The sequence below is a fragment of the Herpailurus yagouaroundi genome, unplaced genomic scaffold, assembly GCF_014898765.1.
Source record: "Herpailurus yagouaroundi ecotype Mexico unplaced genomic scaffold, PumYag 216, whole genome shotgun sequence".
Taxonomy (NCBI): domain Eukaryota; kingdom Metazoa; phylum Chordata; class Mammalia; order Carnivora; family Felidae; genus Herpailurus; species Herpailurus yagouaroundi.
In genome coordinates, this window is record NW_024412447.1 from 8,373,145 (window position 1) to 8,391,257 (window position 18,113).

Here is an 18,113-nt window from a genome sequence, read left to right on the forward strand (position 1 = left end):
TCCGTCGTTGTTTTTGAATCTTTAGTTTTTTCTCCCCTGCTGCCGTTTGAAGGCATTTGGGCACAAGGCTCACCCTCGAAGAAGCAGCAGGGCCGTGACAATTGAGAAAATAAGATCAGCGGAGGGTTTTAAGACGATACTAATAACGCGCGTGATTGGAGAATTGGGGAAGCCAACGTTCTACTCAAAGAGATGGGTTTCTCTTGTCCCTTGTTGGTTCTGCCCATAAACCGCTGAAAAACATCTGGGTGGAATAGAAAAAGATAGGCTATCCCTTTAAATACGCTTTCAGCAGAAAAGAAGGGAAACTGACTTTAGGGTATTTGCTGAAGCTTTTTTTTTTCTTTCTTTTGGTAAATAATGCATGATGTTTTGTCCCACCCGTGAAAGTAAATTGGATCATCGAATTGCCTGAGTCACCTGAGAAGCCACAATTTAAAGCCACCTTCTACTGCCCAGAGTTCCTGTCTCCAAATCAAATTAAGTAGAAAAACAAGTTAAAAAAAAAAAAAATCCTTAAATAATTATGGAAGTGGGCAGAAGTGTTTTTTTTTCTTTTTTTCTGATCAAAATGGTTGATAACGCTTGTATAAGGAGTGAAAAACATCTCATATAAAAATTTAATCTGAGTGTTTTTGTTGTTAAAAATCTCATGTGAATCATGAATTATGAAAAACATGACCGGGGAAGGCTGTGAACAAGTTGATTCAAGTATCTCAGGCATCTGATGATCTCACACCCCAGTCCGGCTTGGCTTCTGGGACTGTCAGGATTTTATCAGGTTCAGAGCTCTCTGATGGCCTAATGCTGGCTCCAGGCCTCTCCCGGCTCCTTTCACACCGGCGCCAGATGTTTGGAAGGCGCTCAGCGCTCCCCTGGCCACCAGTAAATGCAGCGGTGGTGGCTGCCATGGCTCTCCCATTCTTAAATTCGAAGAAAGCCCCTAAAAATGAGGAGCACTGTAGGATCGACTCGTGATCTCTTGACCTTGGACTCTCAACCAAAGCGTGAACCTGCCTCCTGCCTTCATCAAGTGTCTATTAAACACCTACTCTGTGTCCGACTTGGAGGTGAGGGGGATACAAAGAGACACGAGGTGAGGCCCCTGTCCTCAGACAGCTCAGTCCAGGGGCAGAAACCGAAAAGTCACCGAAGTATGTTTAGACAGATTGCAGATAACTTTCAACTCTGCGATGGAATCTGTGTGTCGTGGATTTGGGGCCAAAGGATGGTGTTGGCCTTGAGAGTTGGGGCCACCTGCCCATCCCGGGGAGTGGCTGACAGAACTCCTGGCAGGGAGACTTGCCTGCCCCTTGCGCTGGTGGTTAAACTCTGGGCAAAGAACGGAGTCAGTGACAAGTCTGGTGTCTGGTGTTAGAAAATGCTAGCAACTGGCCAATCGAAATAGAGGGGCTCTGCCAAATCAGGGGGGGGGGGGGCGGGGGGGGCGCGGGTGTTGTTATGGGGGGGGGGGGGGGGGGGGGGGGGGGGGGGGGGGGGAAGCTGGGAAGAGTCTGGTGTGGCTAGAGTGGTGACTGTGGGGCTGAGATGGTCGTGGGGGCTGAGAGGTTCAACTCAAGGGGAAATGGAGGAGAAGCTAAAGGGTTAGCAGGAGGCAGGCCACGCCAGAGAGCTTCAAGATGCTCGCTCAGGTGGCCCTGCGCATGTCAAGTGGATGATTTGGTCCCTATGTCCTGTGCACCTGAGAATACAGAAGCCGAGATTGACAGAATGGAAGGGACATGGAAAGCACAGAGGCCTGGGCCACGGGTCCCCTTCTTCCTTTCTTTCTGAATGTGAGGCCAGCATCCAGCCGCCTGATGTCCCCTTCTATCATGTTGTCCATGACTTAGAAGCTGAAAGCGGGAGCCAGGCCATGTAAACCTGATTTCTTAACCCCTTCTCATCTCCTCTTTTCCAGCCCCACCTAAGACCTGGTACGGCCCAGCCCAGCCTGGAGGAGGAGTCCACCCTGACCATGCCCTCTGGAGGGGCGCTGCCTTCGACAAGGCCCGGCCGCCTTTCAACTTGGCCAGAGGGCTTGAGACACTTCTTTGCCGATTCCCTACCACGTGTTTTTGAACTCGTCCTTCCTCCAAAGCACAAAGCTACGAAATACACCGTAGCATGCATAGCTCTACTCCTCCAAACGGGTCCACGGCGGTGTGTGAAAGCCCAGTAAGGAGGCCGGACCATCTGTTAGATGACTCTTTGGCGAAATGACCAGCCCCCATGCACCTGCCTGCTGGCATCCCACGAAACTGCACAATAGTGCAGATCACAGACCTTCGGGGTTGGTCCCAAATCCCGGAACCGACAGGCGCTAAGCCCACGGTGCCGAGGGCCTATGGAATCACCGCCACTTTGCAGGTCAGGAGACCCCCACTCAGTGTCGGCCACTCGCCCGCAGCCGCCCAGCTGGACAGCCGTGGAGCCTGGTCGTGCCCTGCTCTGAAGCCTGTGTTGTTTTCCCCTCCCTGCCCCGTCCTTTCGGTGCTGACCGTTCCCAAGTGAGCTCAACTTTCAAGATTTGAAGCGTATGCACTGACCCCCAACTCTTTAGGTGGAAACAATGATCGTTCAGCTGGCCTCTGGGCTTCCTTCTCTCTGGTGGTGGGGGGGGGAAGGCCATGAGTTCTGACCCTAGGGCCCCAGCTACAGACCTACTTTGCAGAAATACCTTTCTCAATCCCCAGCCAGGCTCAGAAACCACAGGTGTCCCTGGAGAGGAGGCTTCCCAGGAAACCCCATGAGCCATTTGCAAGAGAGTCTGTGATCCTTAACTGCCCTATGCTATTCTATGGGCTTCAGGAAACAGGGGTCCTAGCCTGCTAGCGTGTTACCTTAGTGGCTTCTCCCTTAATCCTCTGAGCTAAATGCCCTCAGATCGGAACTGCACAGGACCGCTGCCTCGGCCCCAGCCAGAGATGGTCTTGATGAATAAGATTGGTCGACGCTTTCATTCATTCAACACATCACCGTTGACAGAGCTGCAGACCCTGGGAGACAAAACAGCAAGAGGGAGGAAGACAGACCCCTTTCCCAGCCTCGCTGCTGCTAGGGGTTAGCAGAAAAGACAAGCAAACCAGGGGCACTTTAAAAGCTTGGTATTATGCATACTGACAACAGGGGGGCTAAAATGAACGAAAGCCTACCTGAGTATCGCTTTGCTGAGTGCATCGGTGTTCTCTTTATCCCTTTTCATTCGCGTAATGTAAGTGACATATATATTTTGAATTCCTGCGGTATCAGTCAGGGGCCTACCAGAAAACAAGCGTCAAACGCAGATGAGTCAAGGGAAGTTAACCAGGGACTAGGTACAAGGTGTGGGCAAGAATGAGGGAGCCAACAAGGGGTGTTGGGCCCCCTGAGATTACCAGCAGCGGGAAGCTGTCGCTACCCCAGGCCGGAAGGGGCAGGGGGAGGGTTGTGACAGCTGGAGCCACAGGGAAGCCAGAGTGCAAGGGACCCTGGCCAAGTGGCCACCCTGAGCATAGGGCAGGGGATTAAAGGCGGAGAGTGGCTGTGGGGTGGGGTGGGGGTGGGGGGGAGTCAGTGAGCATAACTCTGAACTGTTGGAAGGAAGACAGGCTAAGATTTCCAGGGGTTGGGATGCATCATTCCATAGGCGTGATCTGCTGGGAACTTGGAGGCGTGGAAGAAGGAAGAAAAAGTCAGGAGAGCTGGTTAATCCGTGCTGTTTGGGTAGTCAGAGCGCATAGCTCAGTCCCGAAATGGGATAGGGAGGGCGGGAGGGCGGGGGTGGTAATGGTGGAGGTTCGTCACCAGCCTGTCCTGTCCTCATCGATCAACTAACCAGATAACTACCAGCTGTCCTGTTCTCTGTGCTGCGAATTCACAGCCATAATGTGTGTGCATCTGGCCCTTAACGAGAGTTCACGGAGGCTGAGTAATGTTTGGATGGAGAAAAAAATTTATTGCGTTCAGCAATATGATCTTCAGCAATTGACAGCTGGTGATGGAGGGGTTTTCAATCTTTTATTTCGTCTCAGGCTGAGCTGCGACGTCTGGTGTTTGGCTGTCTGTTGTATTGATTTCCAAAACGACAAAGAAATTTCCCAAGCTGTCAAGCAAACAGGAGGCATTTATGAAATGAAGTTGTGTTTCATTGCAATTTATGATTTCTTCCTCATCAATTATGGATATTTCATTAGCGATTAGTCAGAGACTTGAAGCTAACTTTGGGGTCTGTCATTTAGAGCTTTCATATCAATTTCCTTATAACACAAGAAATAACATTCCTATAAATAAAGCAAAAGGCTAAGTACATAGGCAGATAATCCAGTGCAGAAAAGAAAACATAATTTCCAAACATATGCAATCATGAAAAATAGAATAACAAAGCAGGCGATGTTTCAAATTAAGTTCCTAAATGTACATTTCATTTAAGCTTAATAAAATATCACTTATATTGCAGTAATATCATTTAATTATTAAAGATCCTCTCCAACTAGATTAATAACTATGTAAAAGATGCTGGTCTAAATTCTAAATTTTTCCTCCACTCAGTAGTCCCTCATTATGAAGACTATCCCTCATTTTAGAAAGAATTTTCTTCTGTCCTTCAAAAACCTGCTGGTAACTCATTTTTAACACCATAAATTATTTACACCAGGAGCTTGGAAACACAAAGCAAAATACAGAAGATGTCACTGATGCCTCGTTTCATGTTATTTTTCACTACTCCATCTTACTGGGCTCGGGTGAAATTTTACAGGAACATCTTTCATAAAGATCTACAACCGTGTGTCGGGGACAGAAACCAGACTGTGCTGGTGCGTGTGCTAGGTGCCTTCCCAGACGCTGGACGTCTCCTATCCCAAATACTCTCTGCAGCCGGTGCGTGAGTCAAGTATGACTGTGCCCATTTTGCAGATGAGAACAGAGAGGCTGGAAGGGCTGGCACAGCCCGCGAGCGGCAGGGCCTGATCTGGCCCCACTGTTCTGCGTCACCATTTTGTGTTTTCTCCACTAAATCGTGCTGCTAACGCAACTTGTGATAATTACCTACTATAATCCCGACGCCACAGTTCACATCAAATGCCATTGCCTTACGATTTGGCTTTCGTCGGATCTTAGCAATCTTAGCGCTTGATCACAGTTTCGGTGCCAACCCCCTTCCATGATACGCTGTGTGAGTGTATCTAAATTGATGGTTTTATTAATCGGTGACATGCCTTGAAAACTCAGTCTCCCAGGGTAAGAGTTTGGGGTCTTGGCAACCAGACAGGCTACGCTGGGGGAAGTTTCTGTCTGTATTTAAAATATGTTTTTGGGGTTTCTGCCTTCCTTTTTGTGGTTGCTTTTTACTCCACGGTTATTGTAACGTTGGCCTCAAGACACTAAGTAATCAGACCTCAGTTGCTCTGGGGGATTTGTGTTGGGTGGGGAGGCTGTTTTGTTTATTTATTTTTTAAGTTATTTGTTTATTTATTTATTTTGAGAGGGGGTGCAGGGAGGGGCAGAGAGAGAGGGAGACAGAGAATCCCAAGCAGGCTCTGCACTCACAGTGCAGATGTGGGGCTTGAACTCATGAACCCTGAGATCATGATCCGAGCTGAAGCTGGACACTTAACTGACTGAGCCACCCAGGAGCCCCTGGAAGGCTGCTTTAATTCCATGAGATTCAATTGCTTTTTCTCATTGAGTTTGCGCTTCAGAGGCTTTGGACCAGAGAGAAGCTTCAGGGATTCACTCGACCACAGAACCATATCTTGCAAGGCAGGATGATGAGGCCAGTGGCTCAAGAGCCTGAGAAAGACAAGTCCATTAACTATGGTTACAGAAGAGCCCAGGACTCAAAAGGTAGGAAATGACAGACGATCCCTTGCTCTGGTGAACTCGGGACAAGGAGATAAGGGACCTCCACTCCCAGCACTATCTACTCCAGAACCCAGGAGACACTGAAGGGACCTCGATCCTGAGACCCCTGAGAAAGCCTCCAGTCTGGGTCTCTACCTCCAGGGACAAAGCTGATTCACTGTGAGCCATTAGCATGGGACCTGCCCACAAGAAAAGAGTTGTTAATTTCGGGTCACCCATACAGCATGATGCTGTCACTTCCTGGCTGCTGGTCCCTATTTGTGAGTGTGTTAGGAGGGTAACAGTATGCAACAGAACCTGCCTCACCTTTTTCTTTTTTAACCAAGAAGCTTTAGTTTTGAGGGGTGCCTGGGTGGCTTAGTCGGTTAGGTGCCCGACTCTGACTCTTGATTTCAGCTCAGATCATGACCTCACGGTTCGTGAGACTGAGCCCTGTGTCGGGCTCTGTGCTGACAGTTCAGAGCCTACTCGGGATTCTCCTCCTACTCTCTCTCTCTGCCCCTCCCCTGCTCACATGTGTGTGTGCATGTGTATGCTCTCGCGCTCTCTCTCTCTCTCAAAATACATAAATAAACTTAAAAAAAAAAAGCAGCTTTATGGGGCGTCTGGGTGGCTCAGTCAGTTAAGCATCTGACTCTTGATTTTGGCTCAGGTCATGATCTGACGTGGGATCAAGCCCCGCGTCAGGCTCTGCACTGGCAGTGCGGAGCCTGCTTGGGATTCTCTCTCTCTTCGTCTCTCTCTGCCCCTCCCCCACTTGCACTGTCTCTGTGTCTCTCAAATAAACTTAAAAAATTTTTTTTTAAAAAGCAACTTTATTTTTGAGAAGAGTTTTAGTTGTACAGACAATCTGAGCAGATAGTACAGAGAATTCCCATATGCTTCCCTCCCCGCACCCCAGTCTCCACTTTCATTAACATCTTGCATTATCACATAGTACATTTGTTACGGTGAAGAACCCATACTGATATGTTATTATGAACCAAAGTCCACAGTTTACATAAGGGCTAACTCTTAGTGGTGTATTTTCTATGAGTTTCGACATGTGCATAAGGTCATGTATGGACTATTGCAGTATCATACAGAAGAGTGTCCCCACCCTAAACCCCCATTGCTACGGATCCATTCCGATCCCACGGGTAGTGTCATCATCCTGGAGTTAAGCAAAAACCATACTCCTGGAACAAGGAAGTATGAACAAATATTCCACTCCCGATGGGCTAGGAACGTTCTATGACGGATCTGGGCTGCTAAACAAAAACTGTAATAGCAAAGAAAAGAATTACAGGCAGAAGAATGTAAAATAGGGTTGCTGAGGGAGAGTAAATCTTGACTGGGTGAGCTCTGAGCCCAAGTCTGATGTTTTCTTTAATCCCACAAGGTAGGCACGGTAATTAGTTCTATTTTACAGATAAGGAAGGGCAGGCACAGAGTTCAAGCAATTTGAGCCCAAGGACGCAGAGAAAGATCATGCCGCAGCTAGGATTTGAATCCGGGCGGCAGAGAAGCAGGGAATGTGCTCTTAACTTCCATCGCGAGGCAGGAGTTTGCTGCCTCATTTCAGCACAATTCACGACAGCCCCACGGGATAGGTTAGCTATGGTGCAGATGTGACAGGTGAGGCCACAAAGACTCAGAGAGGTTAAGGAACCGGCTCAAAGTCGCCTGGCTTCGAGCCTAGGGTTTGCACACGGATCTGTCCCCTCTGAGGTCCAAGCCTATGACCTTCCCTGTCCCCCCCCCCCCACTCCACCCCGCCCGTGGCCCTGTCTCCTCTGAGAAGATGGGTGGGTGAGGACTTAGCTCTTTTCTTCATCAGTGGAGTCGCTGCTGCAATTGCTCCCGGGAGCGTGAGGCAGGCAGTTTTTAAGAGAAGCAGCGACAGGAAATTTGGTCTATTGTTTGAAACAAGAGGTGCAAACAAGTCTCCGCTTTGAAGTGTTGAATAACAAATTCCTCCGGGAATGGAAAGGCGAGAAGCTACGAGATTCCTGAGCTGGTGTCAAATGCTCACGGCAGCAGTGGCGGAGGGCGAGAGAGGAAGAGGCAGCCCTCGGAGAAACTGGGGCACGATCTGTTTGAAGAGAACGTGTCTTAAATAGATCAGGCTACAGAGGACAGCGAGAGGGGCCGGGGGGTCAGTTCTCTTTTTTTCTCGAAGGGAGCCTGTTGGGGAAGGAAAACACAGCGTCTAAAGGTGGGGGTGGGAGAGATCGGCTCGACAGTAACACGCAGAGCTGTTCCAAAAGAAAACAAAACCAAACCCCACCACCTGGTCCGCCTTGGTCGGTAATAAAATGCCATCGGATCAACAGAGCTTGTGTAAACTAATCCCACCTCCCACTCACAAGTCGGCGTTACATTTAGGAAGGAGACAGGGTAGGATACCCAACTTGGAATGACTTGTAATCGCTTTACTGAACCGCCTCTGATAGCGAACCCGTGACCCCACCCTCCCAGCCACACTTGTAGCCAGAACTGGATCGTTGATCAGATATTTCCCCAGACAGTCCATTAGACCAGACTCCCCGAACGTGAAGAAGTGAGAAGCCCCTGGGCAATCGGCGAGGAGAATCCCAATGCTGGCTAGGAAAACACACCCCTCTCTCCAGCCGCCTGGATTGCCAAACATCCAGTCTTCCTGTACTTAAGGGGACTTTTGACTCTCCCCGACGCCTCTCATTTGCAATCGATGTCTCATTCAAGACCAAGGTCAGGTTATCAATCTTTATTATAGATGCCCTGGACCAGGGTGTCTGGAGCCTCTACTGCCGCAGAGAAATGTCCGGAGACATCGGGGAGGACTCTTGGCAAGCAGGCTGCTGTAAGGTAAGATGAAGGCATCCGTCCCGGGGAAGGCAATACCCAGGACTTCCTGAAGGGGTGACAGAGAGGCTGCCTCTCCCCATGTCCCAGGTGGGTTCCGAGGGACCAGGCGGGGGCCTGGGGGTGACGGGGCAGCTGCAGGTAGGTCTAGGGCCGAGCAGTAAGACCAGACACTGGAGAAGTCTCCTTGCCTCTCCGATCCTCGGCTTTCTTATATGCAAAATGCTTCCTGCTTGCAAACCTGCTGTGAAGATCGGAGATAAAAGCTTTGTATGGCTCAGGACAGATGGCAGGTGCTCCCTGGATAATAATTGTTGTTATTTGGTGGTTTTACAGACAAAGATGACTCTTCCAGGCTTGTGACTTTCAATCTGGCCTTTTCACCCTCAGGACATCAGTAGATAATAGGATACCTTTTATGGCTCTATTCCCAACCTCTTGCAAGAGTTTCCATGAATATGTTTTACTGTGGTGGCGGGTTGGGGGGGGGGGGGACGCCTGACCTCAGGAGTCTCCAAATGGGAGAGAAGTCTAAGGGAGGTGCATGGCTGTGTCAGAATGGGGCTGGGTGCCTCAGACCCTGATGTCCCCAGAGCACTATCTACCAGCGACAGCAATGGACCTGCGTGCATTTGGGGTGTTCCGGGCCTTTGCCAGCATCGGATATTTCCTCATGCACATCAAAGAGCCTGTACGATGGAACCAATTACGTGTTTCCAGTGTCTTTTCAGCCAGACTTTAAACTTTCTCCAAAGGCAAAAGGCTACCGCATTTCATTTGGCTGTATATACACCCCCACCTTGCCTTTCCACCTGCCCCCAGCACACGCGCGCGCGCGCACACACACACACACACACACACACACACACACACACCCCCCACACCAGCCTGATTGGGAGCATTTGAAGATTTGAGCTGACTTCATTTCACATCACATTTGGGCAAGCGGGAATCTTTGCTTCTCTGTATATGGTTGTGGTCTCAGCCCTGATTTCTGAAATAAAAGGTCTGGGGGGAAACAGGCCTTGACGCTGAGAACGAGAGTAGCCTTTGCCAAGGTCAGACCTACCAAAGACTTCATTCTGGTGATAAGTGCTTACATTGCCAAAAAAGGCTGAAGGATTACAGTGCTCTGTGGCCTGAAGAATGTATGTTGGGGAAGGAGAAGGCATTTAACTAGCAATGACATGGCTGATGTGGCAGAGGGTGAGAAGGCTGCGAGGGGCCGTTCTCCCTCGCTCTGGGATTTCTTCCCATGGTGCTCAACCATCCTGTGGAGAAGGCGCCGGGACTTGGCACACAGTAGGCCTTCAATAAATATCTTTGGGAGGAATAAATGCAGGAAAGCATCCATCGCTTCTGAAAGGCATTTGGGAGCGGGCAGCTGAGATCCCATCATCAAGGGGTGGTCAGAAATTTGAGCAGGAGCTTGGCCACCTGGCCAAGGACATCCAACCTGTTCACCAAACGACTGGTGCCCAGAAGCTCAGTCTGCTTGTCTCTAAAATGGTATTATATCCGTGTGAATGCAGAGACGCCAAGTTAGGGTACGTGGATGTAAATGAAACAGTGGCTCTCTCTTACTGGGTGCTTAGTCCACGCAGGTAGAGCTCAAAGCATTTTATGTACATTTTCTGATTTCATCGGCACCGCACACAAGGAGGTGGGCAAGTCTCTGCTGGAGACTGAGACTCGGCGAGGTTCAAGAACATGCCCAAGGGCAAAACGTTCTTTACTAGAATTTGAACCCACATCTGACCGTCTGGCTGCTGGCTTCAGCGCGAACCGCCACTCCTGAGCCCTACTGCTCAAATGCTGACTGCTAAGGCAAGGGTGTTTCTGCCACGTTGAATTGGAAACGGGGGCTCACGTGTTCACAGGAACAGCACGTGGCCGGCAGCTCTGTGGCCCATCTTCCAAAATGGCAGAGTCCCCACTTGCCCCTTCGGCGATGCCACCAGCGTCTTCCCATCTGGCCAAGCCTTTAACATGCCAGTCTGCTCTCCACCTCCTGGGCTCCCAGCTGAAACAACCCACTCACTGTTCCCCTCCTTCGTGGGCATCGTGCGTGCTTTTCCTGACCCCTAACACACCCCATCTTTCCTACCACCTCTTACCTCCTGCCCTGGCCAACACCCCAACATTTCTGAAGTCCTCTGCTCATCTGAACTGACAGGGGCATCTCCCTTCACTGCTCAGATCAAAGCTAGTGTGACGGGGATGCCTGGCTGGCTCAGTCGGTAGAGCACACGACTCTTGATCTCCGGGTCGCGAGTTCGAGCCCCACGTTGGGGGTAGAGACTACTTTAAAAATATGTTTTTAAAAAGCTAATGCTACGGCACGTATTCCCACTTCATCAGTTTCTTTTGTACGTATTGCCTTCTGCTCAAGTTGAATTGTTGCTTTTTTTTCCATGTTGAAAAAAGATTGTTACATATTTTTTTACTATCGTTATGGACCTATTCCCAACAGAACTGTAAGCTTCTAAGGGCAGGGATCTTGTCCACTGCTTCTCTGCTTCTTTATAGTGTGTGACACAGCACTTTGCTCAACAGTGTTTGGTGATTAGACAGCATTGTTGGTGACATCCTTATCTGCCCCCAAAACAACTTTTATAAAGAGCACAGGGAGCCCACACAGCCACAGTTTGGCATTTGGCAGGGTATCTACAGTGCCTTCTTCCACCGACCGTAATGACTGCAGTTTTTCTCGAGTGCCTTTGTATTTTATATCCACTTCAATTAGCATTAATAGAACAACACTTTGTACCTTTATGGGATCTCTCGTCGGAGAGCTCAAAAGCATTTTACAAGAAAGTATTAATTATTCCTATTTTACAGGCAGGAAACCTGAGGCAAAGTCAGTGACTCAGTGGCAAAATTAGGACATGATTTTCCCTCTGTTTTCAATTGTCTATTTTAATCACTGGGTCATGCTACCCCTTCCGGTTAGAGTTAAATTGCTGCTTAAAAAATGACACGCCAGCCCTTTTCGCCAGCCTTCTTTTGAACAATATTCACGATTTTCCTGTATTATAAAGACGGCATAATGCTCATGTAGAAATTATACAAAATACAGAAATGTTAAAGAAGATAAAACTTGCCCATTCATAGGGGCGCCTGGGTGGCGCAGTCGGTTAAGCGTCCGACTTCAGCCAGGTCACGATCTCGCGGTCCGGGAGTTCGAGCCCCACGTCAGGCTCTGGGCTGATGGCTCAGAGCCTGGAGCCTGTTTCCGATTCTGTGTCTCCCTCTCTCTCTGCCCCTCTCCTGTTCGTGCTCTGTCTCTCTCTGTCCCAAAAATAAATAAACGTTGAAAAAAAATTAAAAAAAAAAACAAAAAACTTGCCCATTCAGGCACTGTGTAGAGGCATCTGCTGTTAACATTGTCGTGTACTTTCTTACCGCATTTTATACGAAGACAAAGCACGCTGTTCTTTGCAGTTGGGGTCACGCTATGGCCTATTTTCTGCTTATATGAGAAACACTTTCTCGTGTCATTACGTATTTTACAAGCATGACTTTTAATGGCTATACAATATTTCATCATTTCTGTGTTGTTGGACGTTTCTGTATTGTTGGACACTTTAGGTCGGTCCGTCTTTTTGTTTGTGTGTTTATTTTTTATTTTGCTTGTTTTGTTACCAGAAATACTTCTGTGCTGAGAATATTTGCATTTCATTCTTTTATTTAACGTTTTGACTTTTCAGATGACACATGTGTGTGTGAATATTTTAATTAGAAAAAACAGTTGCTGGATTAGAGGCCCACTTTCCTCCTCCTTTTTTCTGTGTCTCACACGCACACAAAATTTTGACATCCAATGGGATTCTGCTAGCGACTTAAAGCTCTAAAGATATTATAATACAGATCTCCAAAAACTGACATTAGATCAAATATTTAGTGTGAATGGAGCTCGAGGGAATGAAGAAAGTTTTTTCCTCACTGCTAGAAAGATCAGCTTCCCTATTTTCCAGTGGAAAACACGCTTTCGGGAACTTCCAAACCACATTTACCCGGGAAAAAAAATAATATCCAATCTGACAGCGCTCATGACAAAAGAAAATCTAATTACATTTCATGAAAACAAATCTTCATTCAACTCCAACCATATAACTGCAGAGATGTGTCATAAATGATCTTGCGGAGAAACAAAACAATATTTGCCGTCATGTTGCAAATGCAATTTTTCAACAAAAAAACAACACATGTATCTACTGTGGATGTCCTGGCACCGGAGATGTAGTTGTGTGTTTAAAATATTGGATGGCAAACTGATATCGTAAGAGCAATATTGATAATGAAAGGTCAATATAAATAGAATGCATATGGCTCATATCTCCCAGGAGAAAAGAAAAGGAATTAATATAAGGTCTTAGCACAGAATGTGAACTTTGCATTAAGCAAGATAATAATGATATTTATACAATACCTTACATATTTCAAGCCCTTTCAAGCGACTGACGAGGTACACTATTAATTTCTAGTGATTCAGCAATGACATCAGTGAGAGTCACATAGGAAGGCATTTATGGCCCCTGTGTACAGGAAATATGTCATATGACATTTCCATGGGCATTTGAAGATGCGGAAGAGGCAAAAAGGGAGAAGTGAGATGTGTTATCCTAATACACTCAACATTTCCAGCAAATTTATATTAGAATAGAAGTTTGGTCAAACCAGGCTGCTGCGGTGGGGGAGGGGGCGTGGCTGGTAAGGTGGGGTTGAAGGGAATTGTTGGGTGATGAGATGCCCCAGGTCTGTCCTCGGGGCTTGGGAGTATGAAGCTAGCTGTGTTTTCCAAGGGTAAGACCGAACTCCAACCAAAAAGCTCCAGCTACAAGCTTTCTCGTTCAAGAGGAGCGGAGGACCGCAGAACGTAATCATTAGAGGTGTAGAAAGATACCTACAGTTAGTGGCGTCGGCATATGCTGTCCAGAAGTGTAAGGCAAAGTTAAACGGTGGGCCAGAAATTAAGTCTTTGAAGATTTCTAAAAGGGTCTCGGAGCCTGAGAGATGCTGTCACCAGAGAGAGGCCGAGAGGGGTGGTGAGGCGGAGAGCCTACTGCTTACAAGTCATTATAGTTTGATCTTACAAGTTCGGCAGGTTCTTGGTACAATTATATAACTACACGTACATTTGGCGGATGGAGACGAATTATGTACTATGCATGTAATTACATGTAGCAAAATGTGTACTTTTATTCGGTGGGTATTTACATAGTACAGTGAATGGTGTACTTAGAAATAATTAACAGAAAGCATTATTTAAAAAACAAAACAATTAAAAGTAGTTTGGTTGTCTTGAGCTCAAAAAAAAAAAAAAAAGAATCTGGAACCTTCCTTTTATTTATTCCAGTCATCTATGCCAAATTGTTCTGGAAGGCAGTCGCCAAAGACAAAAGGAAGACAAAGTAATTTCCTTCTGTTATTCATACTCTTTTGATTTAAGGAAAAGGCCTCTTCAAATTTAAAGTGTCTCAAAACTTCTGTCTGGCCTTAGATATTCCTAAATTTAAAACATTTCAAATTCAGTCAGCTTGAATGAATACCTTGGTATAATTTTCAACTTCTGTCTTTGTGAAATTGAGATTCCTGTGTGACTTATTAGGAGTACGATTCATTTTTACCCATGCCCCACAGAGTAGGCATGCCTTTATGTTTGTTTGGGAATAAATTTATGATGTAAAACACTTAGCAGTATGTTCTGTCTCTGCCTATCTGAAATATTTCTTGCCGAATACCCTTCAAAACCAGTTGTTTTTTTTTTTTTTAATTTTTGATGTTTACTTTATTTTTTGAGACAGAGAGAGAGAGAGACAGAGTGCAAGCAGGGGAGGGGCAGAGAGAGAGGGAGACACAGAATCTGAAGGAGGCTCCAGGCTCTGAGCTGTCAGTACAGAGCCTGACATGGGGCTCAAACCTACAAACCGTGAGATCGTGACCTGAGCCGAAGTCGGATGCTTAACCGACTGAGCTACCCAGGTGCCCCCAAACCAGTTCTAATTTGGATGCAAAAATATCCAGAAAGTGAATGAAGCTTTCAGAAGGCCTCTCTTGTAAAGTTTTCTTTTAAAGCCTATCACATGGGATACAAGAATCTCTGAATTTTTTCATCATTATTTGTGGAGTTCAGATTATTTTCCAGCTTTTTCTGGAGATAAAGTTTCTAGGTGAAACTTGGTTTTATGAGTCCCTTATAAATAAATAAGATCTGAGAACATAAAAACTCTCTTATGAGAGATAAAGACTATGGCTTTTTTTGGTTTTGTTTTGTTTTTTTCTAATGCTCTACATTATAAGACATTGGAAGAATGTCTTGATGGTTAATTCCTTCAAAAAATTAGGTTAAAGGGTATCAGAACAATTACTAAACCAGAAGTTTTAGAAAACAAGGTAAGGTCTTTTCCTTTCTCGGTGGCTACCAAAGAGGACCAATTTAGTCACCATCAATCCACCGGGTGTTTTAGAGATTTTGCCAATTTTCACCTTAGGATTTAATCAATTACGTGTCGGTGTCAGGAGCTAGGAGGGTCCCCCAATGCCAGGAGGGTAGGAGAGCCTGAACTTCCAAAAGTGCTTTACAACCTTCTAAGTTACATTTACTAGTATTATCATGCCCCTAAGACGGCCACTGTATTTTTCTCAGGCAAAATAAAATGGGTCAGAAAGGAAATTTTGGAAGTCTGGGCTCAGATCCTAGTTGTTAGCTGCCTTGTTTGGTGCTAAGCTGTATTTCATTTAAAGGGGTCAGGAACACTCAGGTCACTCTCCCACTCCCCCATTCTGATTACTTGGGGCTTGATTTTTGAAAGTTGGGGATGGAGAATTCATCATAAACTTGGGACCTGTGAGCTTTCTTTCCCTAAAGGGAGAGCCTGAACATCAAAAGGTACAAAGAATGGCCCTGGGTTGTTTTCCTCCTGCTCCATTGTTAGAGAATGACTTTTGTCCTGTTGCGTCTGTGTAGTGGGTCAGTTATCTTTCTTACCTTTTCTTTTCCCCACACTTTGTTGGGGGGGGGGGGCGGAGGCTAGCCATCATTTTATTGTCTTTGTGGGTGCTAATGGAGATCTAGGTCCTAAAGCCTTTCCATTTTCTAAGTATTTTATACAAAATCCACATTCATGGATTTACTGTATTTGGATGTCCAAGAGAGTCCTCCTAACCTTCCACAATGATGAGACAAAGTCAAGCAGAAAAAAACCAAAACAAAATCGCCTTTAGGAATAGATGCAATTTGTTCTGATTCTATGTCTACACTCAAGAAAAAGGAAATGTACTTTTACAAGCTTTCTAGGTCTCTGCTGATCACTTACCTCGGCTAAGATAATTTTTGATCAGTGGTTTGTTCTGAATGCCATTTTAAAGTGGCAACATTTTGTGGTGTTGGCAAAGTCATTCCTAACTTTTGTCTACCCGCGCCCCCCCCCCCCCGCCCCCCAATGCCCAGAGAGCAAGAAGCCTAGTATAAGGCAAAACTCTGGAAGAAAAAAATCTACATGTTCTTTAAATAGAGCTTGACCTCTGGGCCAGTCAATGTATTATTTCTCTACGAAGTCAAGTTAGCATGCAAATAACCTAAACATAACCAGAAATGTAACAAGGGTATCTAATACTCATCAAATTTATTTCTAAAATATTGCAGTGGATTCAGAACCCTGAATTCCAACCAGATGTACTTCTGGAGTATTACACAGGTCATATATATTTCACTTTTTTTTTTTTTTTTTTTTTTTTTTTTGGTTTAAACCCAGAGGATCGACACGATAATTAGATTGAGAACATCTGCACCAAATCCAAACCATTTCCCTGATCCTTCCTTGAGCCTTCCCTACGGGAAGTTTTGGGGGTTTTCTGTTTTTTTTTTGTTTTTTTTTTTAAGCCCCTGCACATTTTATTTGTCTGGCCACCTTCAGGGCAATTGCGAGGTCTCGCCTGCCTGCCACCGCACGAATAGGAGAGGAGCGCAGACGTACCCCCAAGTGTTGGGATACCGGGCCTGGAGGGGGTGGGAATCATTAGAGGTGGTATTTCGTCCGGACAAGGATCCCTTGAGGTGGCAGTGCAGTTTCCCGCCTGGGGCCTGGCTCCGGGACAGGGCGTGGCCAGGCGCGGGGCGCGCGGGTGGGCACGTGCGCGGGGACCCGAGGACGCGAGTGTCGGGGCGCCGCTGCCCTCTACCGGGCGGCGCGGTCGGAGCTGCAGCGCCGCCGCCTGCCGACTGCGCGCGCGGGCTCGGGCGCCCCACACCGAGGCGGTCCTCGGCGTTCCCGAGGTCGCCAGTGCCCTGCCCCGCGCGGCGTCACAGCATCTGCGGCGGAGGCTCGCGGCGCCCCTGCCCTGCGCTCGCGCGCTCCCACCCACCTGCTTCCTGCCCCCTCTGCTGGGCGAAGCTGCGACGGGGACGCCGGGGGACCCCCACCCCCGCCCGCCGCCGGCCGACCTCAGGAGCCAGTCACGCACTGACGGAACTGAGGTTCTTCGCGGGCCGAGACCTGTGGGCACGTGTGTTCTCTAAATCTCGTGGCCTTTCATTTCCAGGCCCTTCATTCAAAACTGCTTCCGTTCACCCCAATGATCAGCGCTAAGCCCTCGAACTCAGTTGAAAAGCAGTTCTATCCTTACACGTTTTATTTCGTATCCCATCCGAATTTTATTTACATATAATTTTCAAGATTAAGGAATTTGGGGATGTAATCACACGTCAAATGAAGTGCGGGGGAATAAAAGTACAGTGTTCCTGCTGGGAAGTCCAACTCACACGTGTGTATAATCAATTAAACATGACGATCATAAAACGGGGTGCTTTTGCCAGGTTTCTGCGAAAAAAGAAATCAAAAGCGAATTGACTCCGGGGTTTAAATGCTAGCATTTCTGTAAACCAGGGACCATACTTTGTTGTAAGTGCACCTACACTTTCCAAGTTTCTGCGCCAAAAGGAGTGAAAACCGAAGTGTCTGAACTACAGGAAGTTTCCAAGGCTGTTCCGCCGAAGCGGTGCGGGGCATACACAACGGTGCGCCAAGACTTTTCCTGTCGTGGCCTAAGCTGGCGCAGCTAGGACCCCTGGCCACCCGGCTTGCGGGTGCGTGGCGGTGCGGCGCGGGGACCGCGCTGCCACCGTTCGGGGCGTTAACGTGTGCAGCGACAGCAGGGTCAGGGCTGGTTTCACCCCAACTCCACTCCCCCCAACCTCAAACGCTGTCCCTGGCAGGCTCGACCGGGGTCCGGCTGGGGCCCCGGGGAGGTGGGTGCGCCTCAGCCGCCCGCCAGTCCGCCTCGCACACGCGCGGCCGCCGTGGGCCCGGTTTGCGCGGGGTCAGCGCTCGGGGCTCGGGCAGGTGGTCGCGGCGGCTCCGCGCGCTCGGGGCCCGCAGGAGGGCGAGCGAAAGCGGCGCGGCTCAGGCGCCCGCCCGGACGCGGCCGAAAGCCCGGGACTC